At 41.7% G+C, this 17053-nt stretch overlaps 2 pseudogenes; both read right to left on the bottom strand.

Moving 5' to 3' along the window:
* Nucleotides 1–2130: 2130 nt before the first annotated feature.
* Nucleotides 2131–2884, bottom strand: LOC110311306 (annotated as a pseudogene).
* A 7294-nt stretch (nt 2885–10178) lies between these two features.
* Nucleotides 10179–10282, bottom strand: LOC115029666 (annotated as a pseudogene).
* Nucleotides 10283–17053: the final 6771 nt, after the last annotated feature.

The raw sequence follows: 17053 nt of genomic DNA on the forward strand, positions 1-17053 counted from the left end.
AACTTTTTCCCATTTCTTACTTTTCCAGGTCCTGAATTAATCTACCTGTAAACCTTTTAAGGTCTTTGCCATGTTTAACTTCTAAAATCTTCACCTGTCATATTTTCCTATTTTAGTTTAAGCTCAGTCATTGAAGAGTTATGATCTTGGAAAGAGTCATGTCTCTCACATTTTTCAAAATCCTCTTGTGTTTCTGTGATGTGATTTGTGCATATGTTGGTTCCATATTTCTTCTTTTCTTCGGGGCTATCTTAGTGAGAAGCTCACTTTATTTTATTTATATGAGTACACTGTCACTGTCTTCAGACATACGATAAGAGAGCATTAGATCCCATTTCAGATGTTCGTGAGACACCATGTGGCTACTGGGAGTTGAACTCAGAACCTTTGGTAAAGCAGTCAGTGCTCATAACTGCTGAGCCATGTCTCCAACTCTTGATGGCTCAACTGAAGAGATACATCCTTATAACACCAACAATATCAAAACAAAGAAGACAGAGAAATACACATCACTAACTAGCAAGCAGAAGGCAGAACAGGGGAGAACTAAGATAGAATATGCTATAAATTTTAATTAATTAGGAGAAAGTAGAAATGCTATGGGACAAGGACGAAAGGACACAGTGGAAAGGGGAAGATAAACTCAAAGTGAGCTTAAAGAAATGAAATGAAGAATAGCAGAGGTGGGTGGGGTGGGGGAGGAGAAGCAAATGATGGCATAAAGAGAAAAGGATAAAAATTGGGAAAGAAAAAAAAAAAAAAAAAAGAAGGAGCCGGGCGTGGTGGCGCAAGCCTTTAATCCCAGCACTTGGGAGGCAGAGGCAGGCGGATTTCTGAGTTCGAGGCCAGCCTGGTCTACAAAATGAGTTCCAGGACAGCCAGGGCTATACAGAGAAACCCTGTCTTTAAAAAAAAAAAAGAAAAGGAAAAGAAAAAAAAATGGAAAAATTTAGATTCCAATAATGAATTTCAAAACAAAATTAGAAAGCTGCAAGAAGGTAAAGGGAAAATTAAAATGAGAGTTAAAACATGAACTGAAACAAACTCAACCCCACCCCAAGGAGAAAAGAACAAGTCAACACAACCCAAAATCAAGTCAAAATTCTACTGAAATGGAGAAGAGGAGAAGAGAGGGAGGGGAAGAAACATAGTGGACTCAAAAGAAAACAGAGAGAGTGAGTGGGAGGGGGAGAGGGAGGGAGAGAGAGGGAAAGAGATTGCCCAGTAGCGAAAAAAAATGTACAAACAAAATAATATGAAAACAATAAAATGATTGAAAATAATACAGTGAAAATATACTAAAAGTCTAAGGAAAAGAGGCTCGGGATACAGTTCATTGCCTGCCCAGCACGCATAAAGCTTTGTGTACTGTATAAATGACATGGTGGATCATGCAATTCCAAGCATTTGGGAAGCAGAGGATCAGAAATTTCAGATTACCCTCAGCAAGTGCGTGTCAACTTCCAGACCACCGTTCTGTGAGACTGTCTCAAACCAAAAAAACATGAGGGATTGGGGGCGGGGTGGGGTGGGGTGGGGTGGGGTGTAGAAGTGAAAAAAAATCTGAAAATGTTGAAAACGCTTTTTGGGGTCCTTGAGTGTTGGGCTAGCGAGTGTTGAACTCTTGACTCTTGTTTATTCTATTTCTTACATTTGCTTATGCTGGTGTTCAACCTGTTTTAGACAGATGCTTGGTGCCTGTCAGAGCATTCTTCACTTTAGCAGATTCCTTTTTTGTTTACCAGTGGTCTTTGCAGTAGCCTGGATTATCTCACTCTCCAGAGACTCCTCCCACTCGCTGTGCCTCTTGGGAAGGCTACTGGTCTAGCTGAGTGTCTTCCTATTGTGTTGGGAGTGTGGGCAGCAGCTGCAGCACGGTGCAGGTGATACATCTGTCTTCATACTTGTTTTTTTAATTACAAAGCTACTTTTAATACTTTGTGTGCCCCACAGGAATAAAGAACACTGGGAAGGGGTAATTCACTCGTCTCCAGGAGTGGTCCAGGAGGAGAAGGAAACACAAAAGGTACCCACTGCAGACTGGGAGAAAGGGGATGCCATCGGTGCATGGTGGTACTGGCTCCAGGCCCATAAGCAAAGGGCAAGAGAGTTAGACGCGAAGCCACAGAGCTACTTGGGTTCATCCTCAATTGCCCCTTTCGGCTTCTGCTGCATGATCTCCAAGTCCCTCTGCTTGCAAGCAGCTGCGGAAAGCCCGTTATCTCGGCCGTTTCCCTTAACCGAGTCCCTCTGCTTCTTCACATTCTTGGAGAAGGGAGGTTCAGTAGGGGGAAGGTTGGTTACCACTGGTTACTGATGGCAGTGACTCCAACTTGCCTCTGATGAGCTCCCTCTTTTGGGCTTGTGTTCATACTTTTAAGGCCCTCTTTGATCTCCCTGTTGCTGAGATGCCGCTGTGGATGTTGATGTTGACCACTAACTAGAACGTCAGAGTTTTCAGGTTCTGCAGTGAAGACTGGTAGGCTCGCTTGCTAGGTCTGCTAACTCCGAGACTCGGAGTTATTATCTAACATGTTCCTTATTTGATGAACTATGCTCCTAGACACTGGGTGTGGGGTTAGGTCACTTCTGCATATCACAGCCTGCACCCAGCCAGTTTCTTGACATTTTTGAGCTTGTTCCCTTCACACCTTACTGCTTGTGGTGGGCTAAACTTATTCTTTCTATGATCATCGCTACCCCCCTCCCCCACCTCCCCTGCGCACCTACTTTTCAGTTTCAAGCTACAGGGTCTCTGGCTCCTGCTCTCCTAGTTGTACAGAGAAATAAAATGAGGTTTCTGGCCAGTGCTAACCCAAGCATTTGTCTCATCAAAATTCACAATGAACGTGCGGTTAGTGTGGGCTGTGGGCTTCTCCTGCATCTCTTCCCTAGAACTGTGGTAGCTTATCTTTCTTCTGATTGTCCTCACCCCCGTGCCAGCACTGGGGGCCGTACTGCTTGAGCCATTTCACCTTGCTACTTGCCTACCTGTCACCCCTGTTTTACTCTGTGATTTAGATGTCCTGTCCCCATCTTGACCCTCTTGAAGCTCATCCTCTCTTGGGATGAAGTTTCTATTCCGCCATCTTCCCTGGAGGACATCTATGTAGACTTTGAAGCTGGACCACTGGTGAGATAATCTGACAGCTGCCATCACAGAGCTAGGGCAGAGAAGAGTGCCCGAGTCTCGTTCACTTGAGCCTTGGCAGAAGAGAACATTACACGTCACCCAGGGTGCTTGTCACCAGACACAGTAGCAAAAGGGTTGGGTGGGCTACAGCTTTTGTAATCACCAAAAGTGAGTTAGCCCCCTGCCATCAACTCTCTCCCACTTCCAGTTCCTAGGAGATATCAATGGCTTGTCAAGGAAGTGAACCTGTTAGGATGGCCAGGAACCACCAGGACCTGAGCTTTCCTCGTGTGCTTGTGGGACATATCTGGTAGGCACAGGAATTCATGGGTCTTTGCTGGCACCAAGACAACTCTTGAACATTGAGGTCCGCCCCAGACCCTGTTCTTATGGGTATTGTTTGCTCGAGTGTGGATACGGGTCTGGTCCTTTGAGACATTGCTTATTACTTCTGACTTCTTAGAATTTTTAAATTTATCTTCACAGTACATGAAGATAGAGATAGTTTTCACTATTTCCTTCCCACCTCTCTTTAAAAACTGTTTTCCACCGTGTATATTCATTGTGGTACTGTTGCATATGGACATTTTCATACAAATATTGTATGTTGAGTGTTTTCCCAGCAAACACCCCTATTATCTCCTCTCTTACTCTCCTTTGTCCATTATACAGTTTCATGTACATATTCATGTCATATATGCCTACACATTATATATATATATATATATAATATGTAAGGGCCACAAATAGGAGAAAACAGACACTATTTGTCTTTATGAGACTGGCTTAGTTCTCTGGTTGCATCCATTTTCTCGCAAACAATACCACTTTGTTCTTTATGGCTGGAAAAAGTCTGTCCATTGTACATGTACATCACATTTTCCTTATCTATTCCTCTATCGAAGGACACCTAGGCTATAGTCTATTGGGTGACTCATGGGTAGCCAACTGTTGTGACTCACGTTGTAGCCAACACTGATGCATAAGAGTCTCTGTGAGATGTTGACTTGGAGGCCTGTGAATGGAGATCTAGAAGTCAAGGTAGTATGGAATATCTATGTGGTTTTTGGGCAGCATTAATATTGATTGCCATAGTAACTGGATGGCCTACAGTCCCATAAACAGTGTGTCTCTCCTTATATCTATATCACTGAAAACATCTGTTATGTGTCAATGGGATAAATCCCCATGCCCCAGAGCTCCCAGGGACTGGACCACCAACCAAAGACTACACATGGAGGGAACCATGGCTCCATCTGTGTATGTGGCAGAGGATGGCCTTGTTGGATATCAATGGGAGGAGTGGCCCTTGGTCCTGTGGGGGTTCAATGCCCCAGTGTAAGGGAATGACAGGGTGGGAAGGCAGGAGTGGGTGGTGGGTGGAGAAGCACCCTCATAGAGACAAGGGAGGGGAGATGGGATAGGGGGTTTCTGGAGGGGAGACCAGGAAAGGGGATAACATTTTAAATGTAAATAAAGAAAATATCCAATAATAATAAAAAAAGAAAACATCTGTTATTTTCTTAATGACTGACATTCTAATTAGGATGGAATCTCAGGGTAGTCTTTTCATTTTTTTAATTAAAAATTTTATTATTTTTTAAATTATAATATAATTAAATCATTTCCCTGTTCCCTTCACTCCCTCAAACCCCTTCCATGTATCCTGACTCACTCCTTCTCAAGTGTATGGCCTCTTTTTCTTGAATTGCTATTGTAACATATGTGTGTAAATGCATACCTATTTAAATGTGGCCTTCAGAGTCCATTTGCCTGTGTGGATTTGACTTCCCAGCAGGTCATTTGGAATTTGACAACCAGTTAGAGGGCTTGTTCCTGGGAACAACCAACTTTCCCCCTCTTAGCAATCCATAGTTGTTGCCTGGAGTTCTCTATGTAGGGGTGGGGTCCTATGAGATTTCTCCCTTTTACAATGGCATGTCTACTAATCATTGTTCAGGTCATTTTAGGCAGTCATGTACCCTCCCCCAGCCTTGAGCTGGTGATTTAGACCTTGTTTCTGCCACAGCTGGCTAGCCCACCTAGGGTGGAGTCTTCCAACCTAAGTAAAGTCTATTGTATGCCACATCTTCAGCTTCCTCCAAGACCCCACTACCTGCTGAGAGGCTGAACCTGTTTTCCTGACAAATCAAACAAGTTCTGTGGTAGTGGGGGATGGTCTTCCCCCCTTTTTAAGTTCCGACTCAAAAAGTAAACATTGGGCCTTGATCAGAAACTTTGTCTTGGTCTCATTCTTCTCTCATTGTCTCTCCCATACAACCCCAGCTTTTCTTCCAGGAACCCAGTTCATGTAGCCACTGGTGGCTACACAGCCATATTGTTGAGGTATTATGGGCATAGCTTCCCCTTCACTTCTACGAGACACAGTGTCACAGTAGGTTTCCTGATCCTCTGGCTCTTCCGATCTCTACCTCTTTTCCCTGATCTTGCCTGAACCTCAGGTGCAAGAATTATGTTTTAGATATATGCGCTGGGTCTTGGCAGTCCATGAGCCATTGGTGTTTGCACTTTGATCAGCTGTGGTTTTCTGTAATGGTCTCCATCTGATGCAAAGAGAAGTTTCTTTGATGAGGGGTGAGCGCTATATTTATCTGTAGGAATAAGGGGATATAGAATGCAGGGAGGGATTGTGCTGGTTTAGTAAAATGGTGATATTATGTTCTCCTGCAAGATTCATGCCATCATTAGCCCTGGGAATTGGGTAGGCTTCTAGTACCAGGCCCATTCAGTTGGACAGCTGCTGGCTACTACCAAGATATGAATATCACTATTGCACCCTTAGGGAGATCTTGCTGAGTTCACTGTGTAGCTCAAAGACATCACTGCTGGGCAGGACTATTAGAGCCTTCTCTCTCTTGGCATCATGTAATTACCTTTTGGTACCGTGAAAGCTAGTCTTCAAGGAGGAGGCTTTCAGATCAAATCTAGCTTGAGTACTATGTATGAAGACCTTTCAGCAATAGGGCTTTACCTTCAACCAAGGGCAATGACAATAGCTTAAAATTGTTTGGCGATCTCTTGGACTCCTCTGACCAACAATTTGAAAGGAGAGTTCTCATTCCTAGAACTGGGGTTGGATGGCTGCCGTTATTTTCCGAGTGGCTTACGCTGATGTTTTTAAGTGTTTTCAGCTCCTTTTCCTCAAAGGGTTTAAGAGCTTCAGATCTTTGATCTATTTGATGTTGATTTTGTTTTGCACAGGGTGAGAGAAAAGGATTTAGTTTCCTGTGGAAATCTAGTTTCCCTGCTGTTTATTTGAGAAGGCTGTCTATTCTCTAGTGTATTGTTTTGACATCTTTGTCAAAAATTGGGTCATTGCAGCTTGTATGGGTTTATATCTACTCTGTTCTGTTGACTTTATGTCTGTTTGTGTGCCAGATCCTGTGGCTTTGGCCTTGTAATCTAACTCGGAAGCAGGCATGACATTAAAATCTGGCATTGGCTTTTTTTTTTTCCTTCTTAAAATCAAGTTGGCATTAGTCTTGATCCCTCTTTTCTTTTTCTCCTTTCTCATCTTTTTGTGACTCTGGCCACAGTCTTAACCTTCCTTATTCATTCTTTCTCTCTTTCTCTCTTCTTTTCCCCTCCCAATTTTAGCCACTTGAATATCATCTTTTTTGTGTAATTAATCTAATGAAAATTTGTCAAAATTTTCTCTCACAAGAATCAATTTAATATTTTCTCTTCTCTATTTTTATCATTTTTCTAATCCTTAGTACTTATTCTTTATTCCTTGTGTGTGTAGTTTTTCTCTTTATATATTCTTACAGAAGAATTTAGGTTATCAGTTAGCACTTGGGTTGGCAAGATATATTTTTTCTTCTATATATTACTCTTATATATTGTTTGCAGTTAGAATCATCTCAAAGTATTTCCCAAATCCATCCTCACCTTTTTCCTGCTTTTTTTTCTTGTTATTAACCCCTAATTTAATTTTACTGCAGCTTATGAATATACTTTGGTATTTTACTTAAATTCCAAACTATCAACATTGCAACAAAGAATCAGTATGCTAAAATAAATGTTAAGATATTCTATACTTATATTAAGTGCTCACAATCTGTTGGGTGATTTCTTTTTTTTATAGATGTATGTATTTTTTGTATATGAGTACACCATTGCTCTCTTCAGACACACAAGAGGGCATCAGACCCCATTACAGATGGTTATGAGCCACCAGGTGGTTGCTGGGAATTGAACTCCAGACCTCAGGAAGATCAGTCGGTGCTCTTAACCACTGAGCCATCTCTTCAGCCCACGAGTGATTTATAGGACATTTCTAGAGTTCACAACCAAATATGGCCAGTGCCTCCTTTGTGGGACACACTCCTTTAAAACCTGTTGATGCTTGTTTTATTGTCAAGCATATGATGTATCTCGGGGATGTTCATGTGCATTTAAAAAGCATATTTTGTTATAATTCTGAACCATGTATGCAAGGAGGATTTCCTACAAGCACAAGGGCGTGTTTGTTTTTCCCTGTAATTGGTGTCTTCACTGTAGCAAGACAGATGGAACCCTGCTGGTCAAGAGAGAACTAACTGTAAAGCCAATCTCCAAGGGTAGAAGAGTGCAATGCCATCACGTGGAGTTATTTAGCTAACACTCCTATTTCTGATAACGTCTCTCAGTACTTCAAACACAGTGATATATGGAGGGAGATGGAGGGGGGGTGCTTAGGCCACCAAAGGTGATGTTTCAATTAATTATCTCTGTTCTTGGGAGATGAGTTCTAACACAGTTCAGTTAAAATTAATTTAAATCTAAAATCTGTGCTAGAACACGTGCTGTGTGTCAGACAATATCCACAGTATAGGAAATAGTTCTTAAACTTTATAGCTTGTATATTCTAAAAAAAGGACTTTAATATGAAAGGTAAAGAATTCTATTCTGAAGTGTGAAAAGGTATGATGGGATGGTTGTGGGTGGAGCTTGATAGTAGAGTGCTTGCATGCATTACACTCTGTTTCTGTCCCTAGCGTGGGGGAGGGAGGAGGGAAAAAGGAGGGGATGTGACAGAAGCAATGTAAACAGTTACCAGGCAACATTTAAATCACTCAGAGATCTTAAGATTTTAAGTGTAGGATGAGAAATAGGTCCAATACTGAGTGACACATACTTCGTTATCCTGCCTTCTGGGTTTGGAATGTGAGTGCACACCCCAAAAATCCAGAAAAGAATGATGGCTTGCCAGAACTGGACCGGACACAGGGAGGGTCGGGTAAGGAGTCACAGTTCCTTTGCATAGCACTGTGACTACAATGAACAGTCATGTTCTGCACATTTGGAAGTGTCCAGAAGAGAGGATTTTTGAACATTGCATCTCGGAGACAAGGTAAATGTTTGAGACAGTGGGCATGCAGTGATCCTGCTTTGATCACTGAAAAATGCATCCATGCATGGAAACCACATTACATATATTTGCCCAATTGGTGTCAAATAGAAAATAAACAAAAATGAAATAAAACAAGTCTTACAAACTTACAGTCAAAGGTAACTTTTAGATTTTTGTTTTGTTTTGTTTTTGAGACAGGGTTTCTCTATGTAGCCTTGGCTGTCCTGGAACTCACTTTGTAGACCAGGCTGGCCTCGAACTCCGAAATCCGCCTGCCTCTGCCTCCCATGTGCTGGGATTAAAGGCGTGCACCACCACTCCCGGCTTAGATTTTTTATTACACATTTAAATATGGTGAACCGTGAAGTTATACATTTTTGATCTCCCTTCTGTTTCGTTACCTTGTTGATAAGTGTAAAGTTTCTAAGTAGTAGCAGACAGTAGAATAACTGTCCTTTAAGCACATGTGCTGAATAGTTTAATGCCGAGACTTTTCCAACCCTGTGATCTATGTTTTCTTGGCTCCCACATGCTCTTAGATGCTTAGACTCAAAACCTCAGAGACCTGTTCATTCACTCACACTCCTTGAGACTTACTCACTTTGGCATCAGTCAGCTGCTGAGAGACTTGGTTTTTCCTCCTGAGACAACCTCTCTCTTTCCGGATTGCCATTATAGCTACAGTTCTGATTCTCATGTCTGGGCCGTGTCATGGCCCCTCTAACCGACCCCTTTAGCTTTCAACTTAACCTTATAGATTATAATTTTTCTCTAAAATCATTGTGATTCCTTATAAACTTTCCACAACTTTCAAAGCTGACGAAGTCTGGGTTAGATATGGGTTTTAGTGGTCGTCCTCCTGGTTCTAACTAGGGTATACTTAGATTGCTTTTCTGAACACGCCTGCTGCTGTAGCCGTTCCTGGTTAGACCTTTCCCGGAAGTTGGTGCTGTACTTTTGTAATCCAGAGTTCCACTTCTGTCTTCTCCAAAGACACCTTTACTTATTTATTGAACTCATTACCTACCCTTCCAGAGCCCACTCACTTCCCGCCGACTCTAGCAAGCATTTGCACTGTAAACCTTCCTTCTCTGCTGTCTCCACAGTTGTATTGATATAGCGGTATTCTGACAGATCACTGCCTGTTGTCTTATACAGCACCACACATGGCCCTCGGCTTTCTTATTTAATGTAAAGACTGTCTTTTTGTGTTGTTTTATTCCAACCAACCTTCCCTTCTCCGAGTTTTGAAGCTCCTGAGGACTCAGAAATATGTTTGGATTGAATTAAAGGTTCTTTGGGACCCCACTGTGGGCATCTGAGTGACATAAAATTGGGATATAATCTGACGTTAGAGCGCAGGATTAACTATGCACGTCTTTGTGAGAATGGAACCCGAGGACCCTCGACACTTGTTGGATTTCTAAACGACATTCTCCACCTGCAGCTGCTTTCTGAATTTCACGTGGCTTATTTAAAAATTGGAAGCCGGGCGTGGGGCGTGGTGGCGCACGCCTTTAATCCAAGCACTCAGGAGGCAGGGGAAGGCAGATTCTGAGTTCGAGGCCAGCCTGGTTTACAAAGTGAGTTCCAGGACAGCCAGGGCTACACAGAGAGAAACAAGAAACCCTGTCTTGAAAAAACCAAAAAAAAAAAAAAAAAAAAAAAAAAAAAAAAAAAAAAAAAAGAAAAGGATATCATTGATGCAAAATGTGCAATGTTAAACATTGTTCCAGAGTATCCATCAGAACTAGATTCTACACTTGATCTTAGCCAAAAGGCCGAGAAGCGATCAGAACTAGATTCTGAATGCAAATAAATTGTTGTCTGACACATTAATGTAAATGTTGAAAAAAAAAAAACCTGAAAAAGGTATGAGAGCAACTGTTTGGGATACACTTATGAGGGAACGCTGTTTTGATTTTCAGAAATAACTTTTACCATTCTTATTTATTCTTTGGTAATTGTATGTATGCCACAAAGTATTTAGATCACACCCACCTCTGGTTATCAGCCTGCTGAGGCCAGCACTGTTCACTGCTTTGTATTTTTCTTCCACTAGAGGGCAGCAAAGATTCACGATTGGATAACACTTTTTTTTTTTTTTTTTTGAATATAGTTTCGCAAGCACACTTGGACGAAATACATTTGCCAATAATTATAAAACACACTTTCTAGCTTTCTGATAAACTGTGAAGTAAGCTAAAGCGATATGTTTTCTCTTAGTAAAGTACTCTGCGCTTCACTGAAGAGCAGGGCTCCTGCCTTGGTCTTTCAAACTCACCTCCTGTTTCATCCATCCACACAGCAAACATGTGTTACGCTCTGTTCCATGCTGGGAGCTGTGCAGTCCTTATTATCAGACACAGTTTTTGCTCCAAAGAACTCTGTCTTATGGCAAGTCATGTCCACACTAAAAGCAGGGCAATATACTCGTAGAAGACACAATACATTGTACAGCGTGGCTATTTCCTGTTGTATTATTATTTCACTACTCACAATAGCTATAAGAGGTAAGAATTCATATTCCCATATTCTTGGATGGAAAATAGATCACAGAGACTTTTAAGCATTGGGGGCTTGGGCTTTGATCTGTTAAAGAAACTTGCTTGCTGGTCCAGGGTTCCAGCATGAACAGGCTTCATCCTCAAACCTTGTGTAGCACTTCCTCCTTGTAAAGGGCAGTCCCTGTCCCTGGAGGAGGAGAGGAGCGAGCAAGCTTATTTGTAACTCGCCCCTGGGAAGGAGGGGGACTGAAAGATAAGCACACCCAGTTTATTCTCCCAAAGCTACCTGTCAGATACGCCACTGTCTCCGCTGAGCTGAGAGAAGTCAGAAAAGTTGCTTCATAGGGAGGAAAAAAATCTTCAAGTGATAGCATTACATCTATCAGAAGGTGCCTGGTGACTGTGCTTCTGTCTTTCGCAAACATGTCTGTACCAGAAAAGATTTGAGGCTGCTAGTGGGTCATCTCTATTATTTGGGTTTTGTGGTTTGCAGGAATATGCTATGATTTAACTTTTACACAAATGTCATGTGTTTTTGCTTTTGACTTTGCTATCTAGTTGTTTGGGTTTTGCTGGTTTTGTTTTAATTTTCATTTTTCTGATTCAGTAGAGATTCTAAAACCTGGGAGAACTCTGTTTGCACAGCCCATCTTTCTGGCATCTAACTCTTTCATCATCTGTAACTTCTCATTAGCTTGGCTGGCACACCCCCTACCACACTCTGTATCCAATGAGAAAAATTTCCAGGATGCTCCAGCTTTATACAAACACCCCTTAAAGCCTCGTAAGATCCTTTTCTGATTGTATTTAGACAGTCTTCTGGTCTTAATTTTATTTCTCTCTCAGAAGGTGATCGTGTTGATTAGCTGATGAATAAATGCCCTTGGATATTCTATCTCTCGCTATGAATTATTTATTTATCCACTTCACGTTAACCCTTCTTTGGGTCCTGCTGTTTATGTCAGAGACTATGAGTCAGGGCACTGAATGAGTTGTAGATTCTGAACCAGCGGACCTCCCAGTCATTCAGAACCACCCTTCTCTCATAAGATGCCGGACCCCAGAAAACGATCACCGCTAAAGAGAAGAAACCTGGGTTTTAACTATCAAGGCCACGGACATGTTGAGTCAGCTTCTTGGGGGTAAAAGGAATAAAGTGCTTCTGAGTTCCAAGTTTGGGGAAAAAGAGATGAAAGCAGAGTGCTTAGAGATGACTAAAAATAAGTGAAAGAACCTGAGACAAAATGGAGCCAAGAAGAGAACAGAGAGTGGAAGAGAGGCAATGGAGAATGACCTGAGAGATGCAGAACATCTCAGCCTAGGGCTTCATCAAGGGCTTCAGACAGCAGGTGGCACAATGCACCCAGTGACTGTCGTTAGAATCTTTGTGCAGTCAACCACTTTACCTTCTCAGCAGCCAAGCGGCACAAACAACATTGCCATAAAAATTAGTACAAAAAAAAAAACCCCACAAATCCTAAACTTCCTAGGTAATACTTTTAGCAGGAAAAAAAAAATCAATAATGTATTGATAGACTTTGGTCTGCAGGGAAACAAACAGTTAAAGTGGGATTAAAAAGCAAGTGCCACCCTAGGTATGGTCTGACGTCCCTTAAAGATGCAAATTAAGCGGAGACTCTGAAATGCTACTTAGGAAAGTTACAATTAGCCGCAGTAATAATTGTGCTCTTTGGTTCTTGCTTTGTTTTACAGTGACTCTAATTAAAGGCCTAGTGATGTCGGAAAGTCACATTAATTATTCATCTGCAAACATTTACATAGACTTCCCTGCTCCCCTTCAATAAATTATCAACTTCACATCTCCATAATTTAATCAAAATGACTAAAAATACACCATCTCAAGCAATGGCTCCTCCTCGCTGGTCTTTGTCTCTTCAGTGTTATTTGTGAGGAGAGAAGACCTCCAACTGTTAACAAGAAAGGAGAGAAGAGAATTCTGTCTCTGGAAAATTGTGGAGACAGTACTTGCTTTTTTTTCCCACACTGTCATATTGATTGGTAGAAGGCTGTAGTTTGCAAGTGTCTAATTTTTTTTTTTCTTGAGCAAGATGAGAGGTGCCATGGAATTGTGTTATTATTAAAACCCGAATGCTGCTGTGAGTATTAATAGAAACAGAATAGTTAAGAATACAGGGACACATCTCCCCATGATGATTCCTTATGTGGGGAACGGACACTTCAACAGCTTTGCATTGAGAACCCGCAAAAATGGAAAGAAGTTCCCAGGGTTTGCATGTGAGGTCAAGAGAGTCTTAGCAAAGCTAGGAATTCAATTTAAGGGGGAAGAATCTTATTACAAGTTGGAGCATCTTCTGGGTATATGCCCAGGAGTGGTATAGCTGGGTCCTCAGATAGTACTATGTCCAATTTTCTGAGGAGCCACCAAACTGATTTCCAGAGTGGTTGTACCAGCTTGCAATCCCACCAGCAATGGAGGAGTGTTCCTGGAGTAAATATGGAGCTGAAGTGTAGAGCAGAAACTGAAGGAAAGGCCATCCAGAAACTGTCCCACTTGGGGATTCATCCCATAAACAGTTACCAAACCCAGACACAATTGTAGATGCCAAGAAGTGCATGCTGAAAGGATCCTGATATGGCTATCTCCTAAGAGGCCCTAACAGAGCCTTACAAATATGGAGGCAGATGCTCACAGCCAACCATTGGACTGAGCTCTGGGTCCCTAATAGAGGAGTTAGAGAAGGGACTGAAGGGATTTGCAAGCCCATAGGAAGAACAACAATATCAACCAACTAGACCTTCTAGAGCTCCCAGGGACTAAGCCATCAAACAAGGAGTACACATGGCTCCAGCTGCATATATAGCAGAGGATAGCCTTGTCATGCATCAATGGGAGGAGAGGTCCTTGGTCTTATGAAGGCTTGATAGATGCCCCAGAGTAGGGAAATCAAGGGTGGGGAAGTGGAAGTCGGTGGATGGAGGAACATCCTCATAGAAGCAGGGGGAGGGAAGATGAGATAGGGGGTTTCTGGGAGGAGGGGAAACCAGGAAAGGGGATAACATTTGAAATGTGAATAAAGAAAATATCCAATAAAAAGAAAAAAAAAGAAAAGTAAAAAAAAAGAGAAAGAATCTAAGGAAACAAGTGTTCAATTCAATGGATTAAGTAGTTACTTAGTTGGTCTATAACTCTTAAACATGAGCTGGCATCCAGGCAGTCAAACCCAAGGACTCCTGACCCGAAGGGTGGTGATGGGGAAAATGCACACTTTGGAGTCAGCTGTACTCAAGCTCAAATCTCAATTTTGATTTTCAATAGTTTCTGACCTTTTAAAAAGTCTTATTAAACTTGATAATGTCCTTGGTTGAGGATCACTGACTGCAAGGTACAATGGCCTCTTCAGAATAAATACAGTGAGCTTGCTGTAAGGAACACAAAAGCCAGGCATTGTGGAGAAGGACAGACTGCAGACAGCTTTCCATTTTTGCAAGTGTTCTAGAGCATCTTAATTCTGGTTTCTGTAAAAAAAAAAATTGTATTTTCTGAAGGGTTGCAAAACTAGCTAACTAGCTAGCTAACTAACTAACTAACTAACTAACTAACTAAGTAAGTAACAAAAAAAATCTGTGTTTATAATTCAAAAGACTTAAAACTCTTTAAATGGTAATACTCCCCAGTTGACTTAGAATCCCAGCCCACTCTCTCAAAAGTCTGTTTTGGGGACAGAAATCAACAAGTGGGTCCTAGAATTCATACAAATATCCCAGAGACCCAGGATAACCAATGAAACCCTGAAAAAGAGAATGTCCTTATGGATTTCACAGTTTCCTATAAAGTTATAAGGACCAAGCAGGAGTGGATCTGGCATGGAGACAGACTTTTAAAATGTGCACATACTTGTGGTCTAATTGTTTATCAAGCTTATCCTTGATTGGGTCCTAGAATTCATACAAATATCCCAGAGACCCAGGATAACCAATGAAACCCTGAAAAAGAGAATGTCCTTATGGATTTCACAGTTTCCTATAAAGTTATAAGGACCAAGCAGGAGTGGATCTGGCATGGAGACAGACTTTTAAAATGTGCACATACTTGTGGTCTAATTGTTTATCAAGCTTATCAACAATAGTCTTTAAAGAGAGCCTCTCACAGCTGGGATAGCACCATGCACAGCAATGGAACTAGACTCCTATGCCACAACACATGCAAAGATTAACCTTGGATAAGGGTCCTATCCACAGAAAGTAAAAGTTCCAAAACTCAGGTAAAGAGGTCCATGTTCTCATGAACTCAGATTAGAGGGTGCTTCTTCTCCCCAGCTTTTCTCTTTTCTCCTCCTCCCCCTTGTTTCTTTGAGTTATTGAATAGCCAAGGATGGCCTTGAACTTTTAACTGCAACACCAAAAGTGCAGGCATCAAAAGAAATAATAGATAAGTTGTCTACACCAGGGCTAAAAGTATTTGTGGGTTGTTTTGTGTTCCTATAGACTGAATTCTAGTCTCCATGCTCACTGAGCATACATACTATCTGAGTCACACTCCCTTTCAACTACATCAACAGATAGTATGGAGCAAATGAAAAGATAACCCACAATACATGGGGAGATTATTTGCAAATCATTTATCTTGATAAGGCCCAATATCCAGAATATATCAAGAGTTGCTGTGACTACATATGATAAAAGGACCTGGAAAGACAACCCAATTAAAAATTTGGCAAAGGACAGGAATAAGATAATAATAATAATAATAATGATAATATTTCTCCAAAGATGTGGAAACTCCCAGTAAGTATTTAAAAAGATGCCCAGTGTCATAGGAATCAGGATAAGGGAAAGTCAAAGCCATAGAGAAACATCACCTAGGCCAGGAAAGCTACAACCAGGGTGGTCCTAAGTGGCTGTGGAAGATGGAGAGATGAGAACTCTTATACATGACTAGTGGAATTTGAGATAGGACCGCTGTTTTAGCTTAGTCTGGCACAGAGTGTGTTCTCTTAGTGTGAAGTGTCCTATGAAGCCAACTCTATAAATAAAATAGGTTAGTTGTGGGGAGCCATTCCAGACTTCCTGGCCAGCCGGATGGATGGAAATCTACTCCAGGTAGTAAACAAGCCCATGTTTGGTGGATGACCCGCCCTTAATCCCTGATTGGCTGAGCAAGCCTGCCTGGTGAGGTGATGTGACCTGTGGTAATTGGTGGGGGCGTGGTTGTGGCTGGAGTGGAGAAAAACACTTGTAATCGGGGAGGCTGGGGGATTTTAAGAAAGAAGCTGCCTGAATAAAACTGCTTTAAGAAGAACCGGTGGTTGCTTCTTTCTTGCTGGTCGAGTTGGACGCAACAGTTAGTGGTTATCTGGGGATAAGAGGTAGTGTGAGAAAGGCAAGTGACTGCCGATGAATGTGAGGTTAATTTGGGGACGAGGAAAATGTTCTGATTCATTGTGGTGACAGTCGTACAACTCTACAAATATGGTCAAGCCCTTTTGTCATACATTTTAATTGTATCATGATGGTTGAAGAGTATCTTAATACAATTTTTTAAAAAAAAATTTATATCTTCTGACTTATGACTGCATAGGGTAGGGCTTTTCATGCTGTGAATGGTTAGTGCTAATTATCGACTTGACTGGCTCTGGGATTACCTGGGAGATCAGTCTGTGGCGGATTATTTTGATTAATTGATGTAGAAAGATAGGACCACCAACTACCGAAAGTACCTACCCGGATTCTCTTTTATTGTGTGGTTTTACTTCTTATAAGATAGAAAGAGCCATGCTTGTACATAGCACCTGTTGCAGTTCCTCAAAGCACAGTCATCCAGGAGAGCAGCGTGACAGAGCTTGTGCTACTTAAATGAGGATTGGTCTTGACATGTCTGTATGTTTTGGGATCATAAGAATTCTCCCAGGCTTATGGACTTGACAACATGTTAAACTCATTTTTCTCTCAACATCTTCCAGGCCATGGAAAGTTTCCTCCCCCCAAAGAATTGTGAAATGACAGTGATGAACTGGAAGCCATGGAGTGACTCACTTTGACTGTGAGCCTCTTGGGTGGGCTTGATGTCCATGGAAG

The sequence above is a fragment of the Mus caroli genome, chromosome 16 (genome assembly GCF_900094665.2).
Source record: "Mus caroli chromosome 16, CAROLI_EIJ_v1.1, whole genome shotgun sequence".
Lineage (NCBI taxonomy): Eukaryota > Metazoa > Chordata > Mammalia > Rodentia > Muridae > Mus > Mus caroli.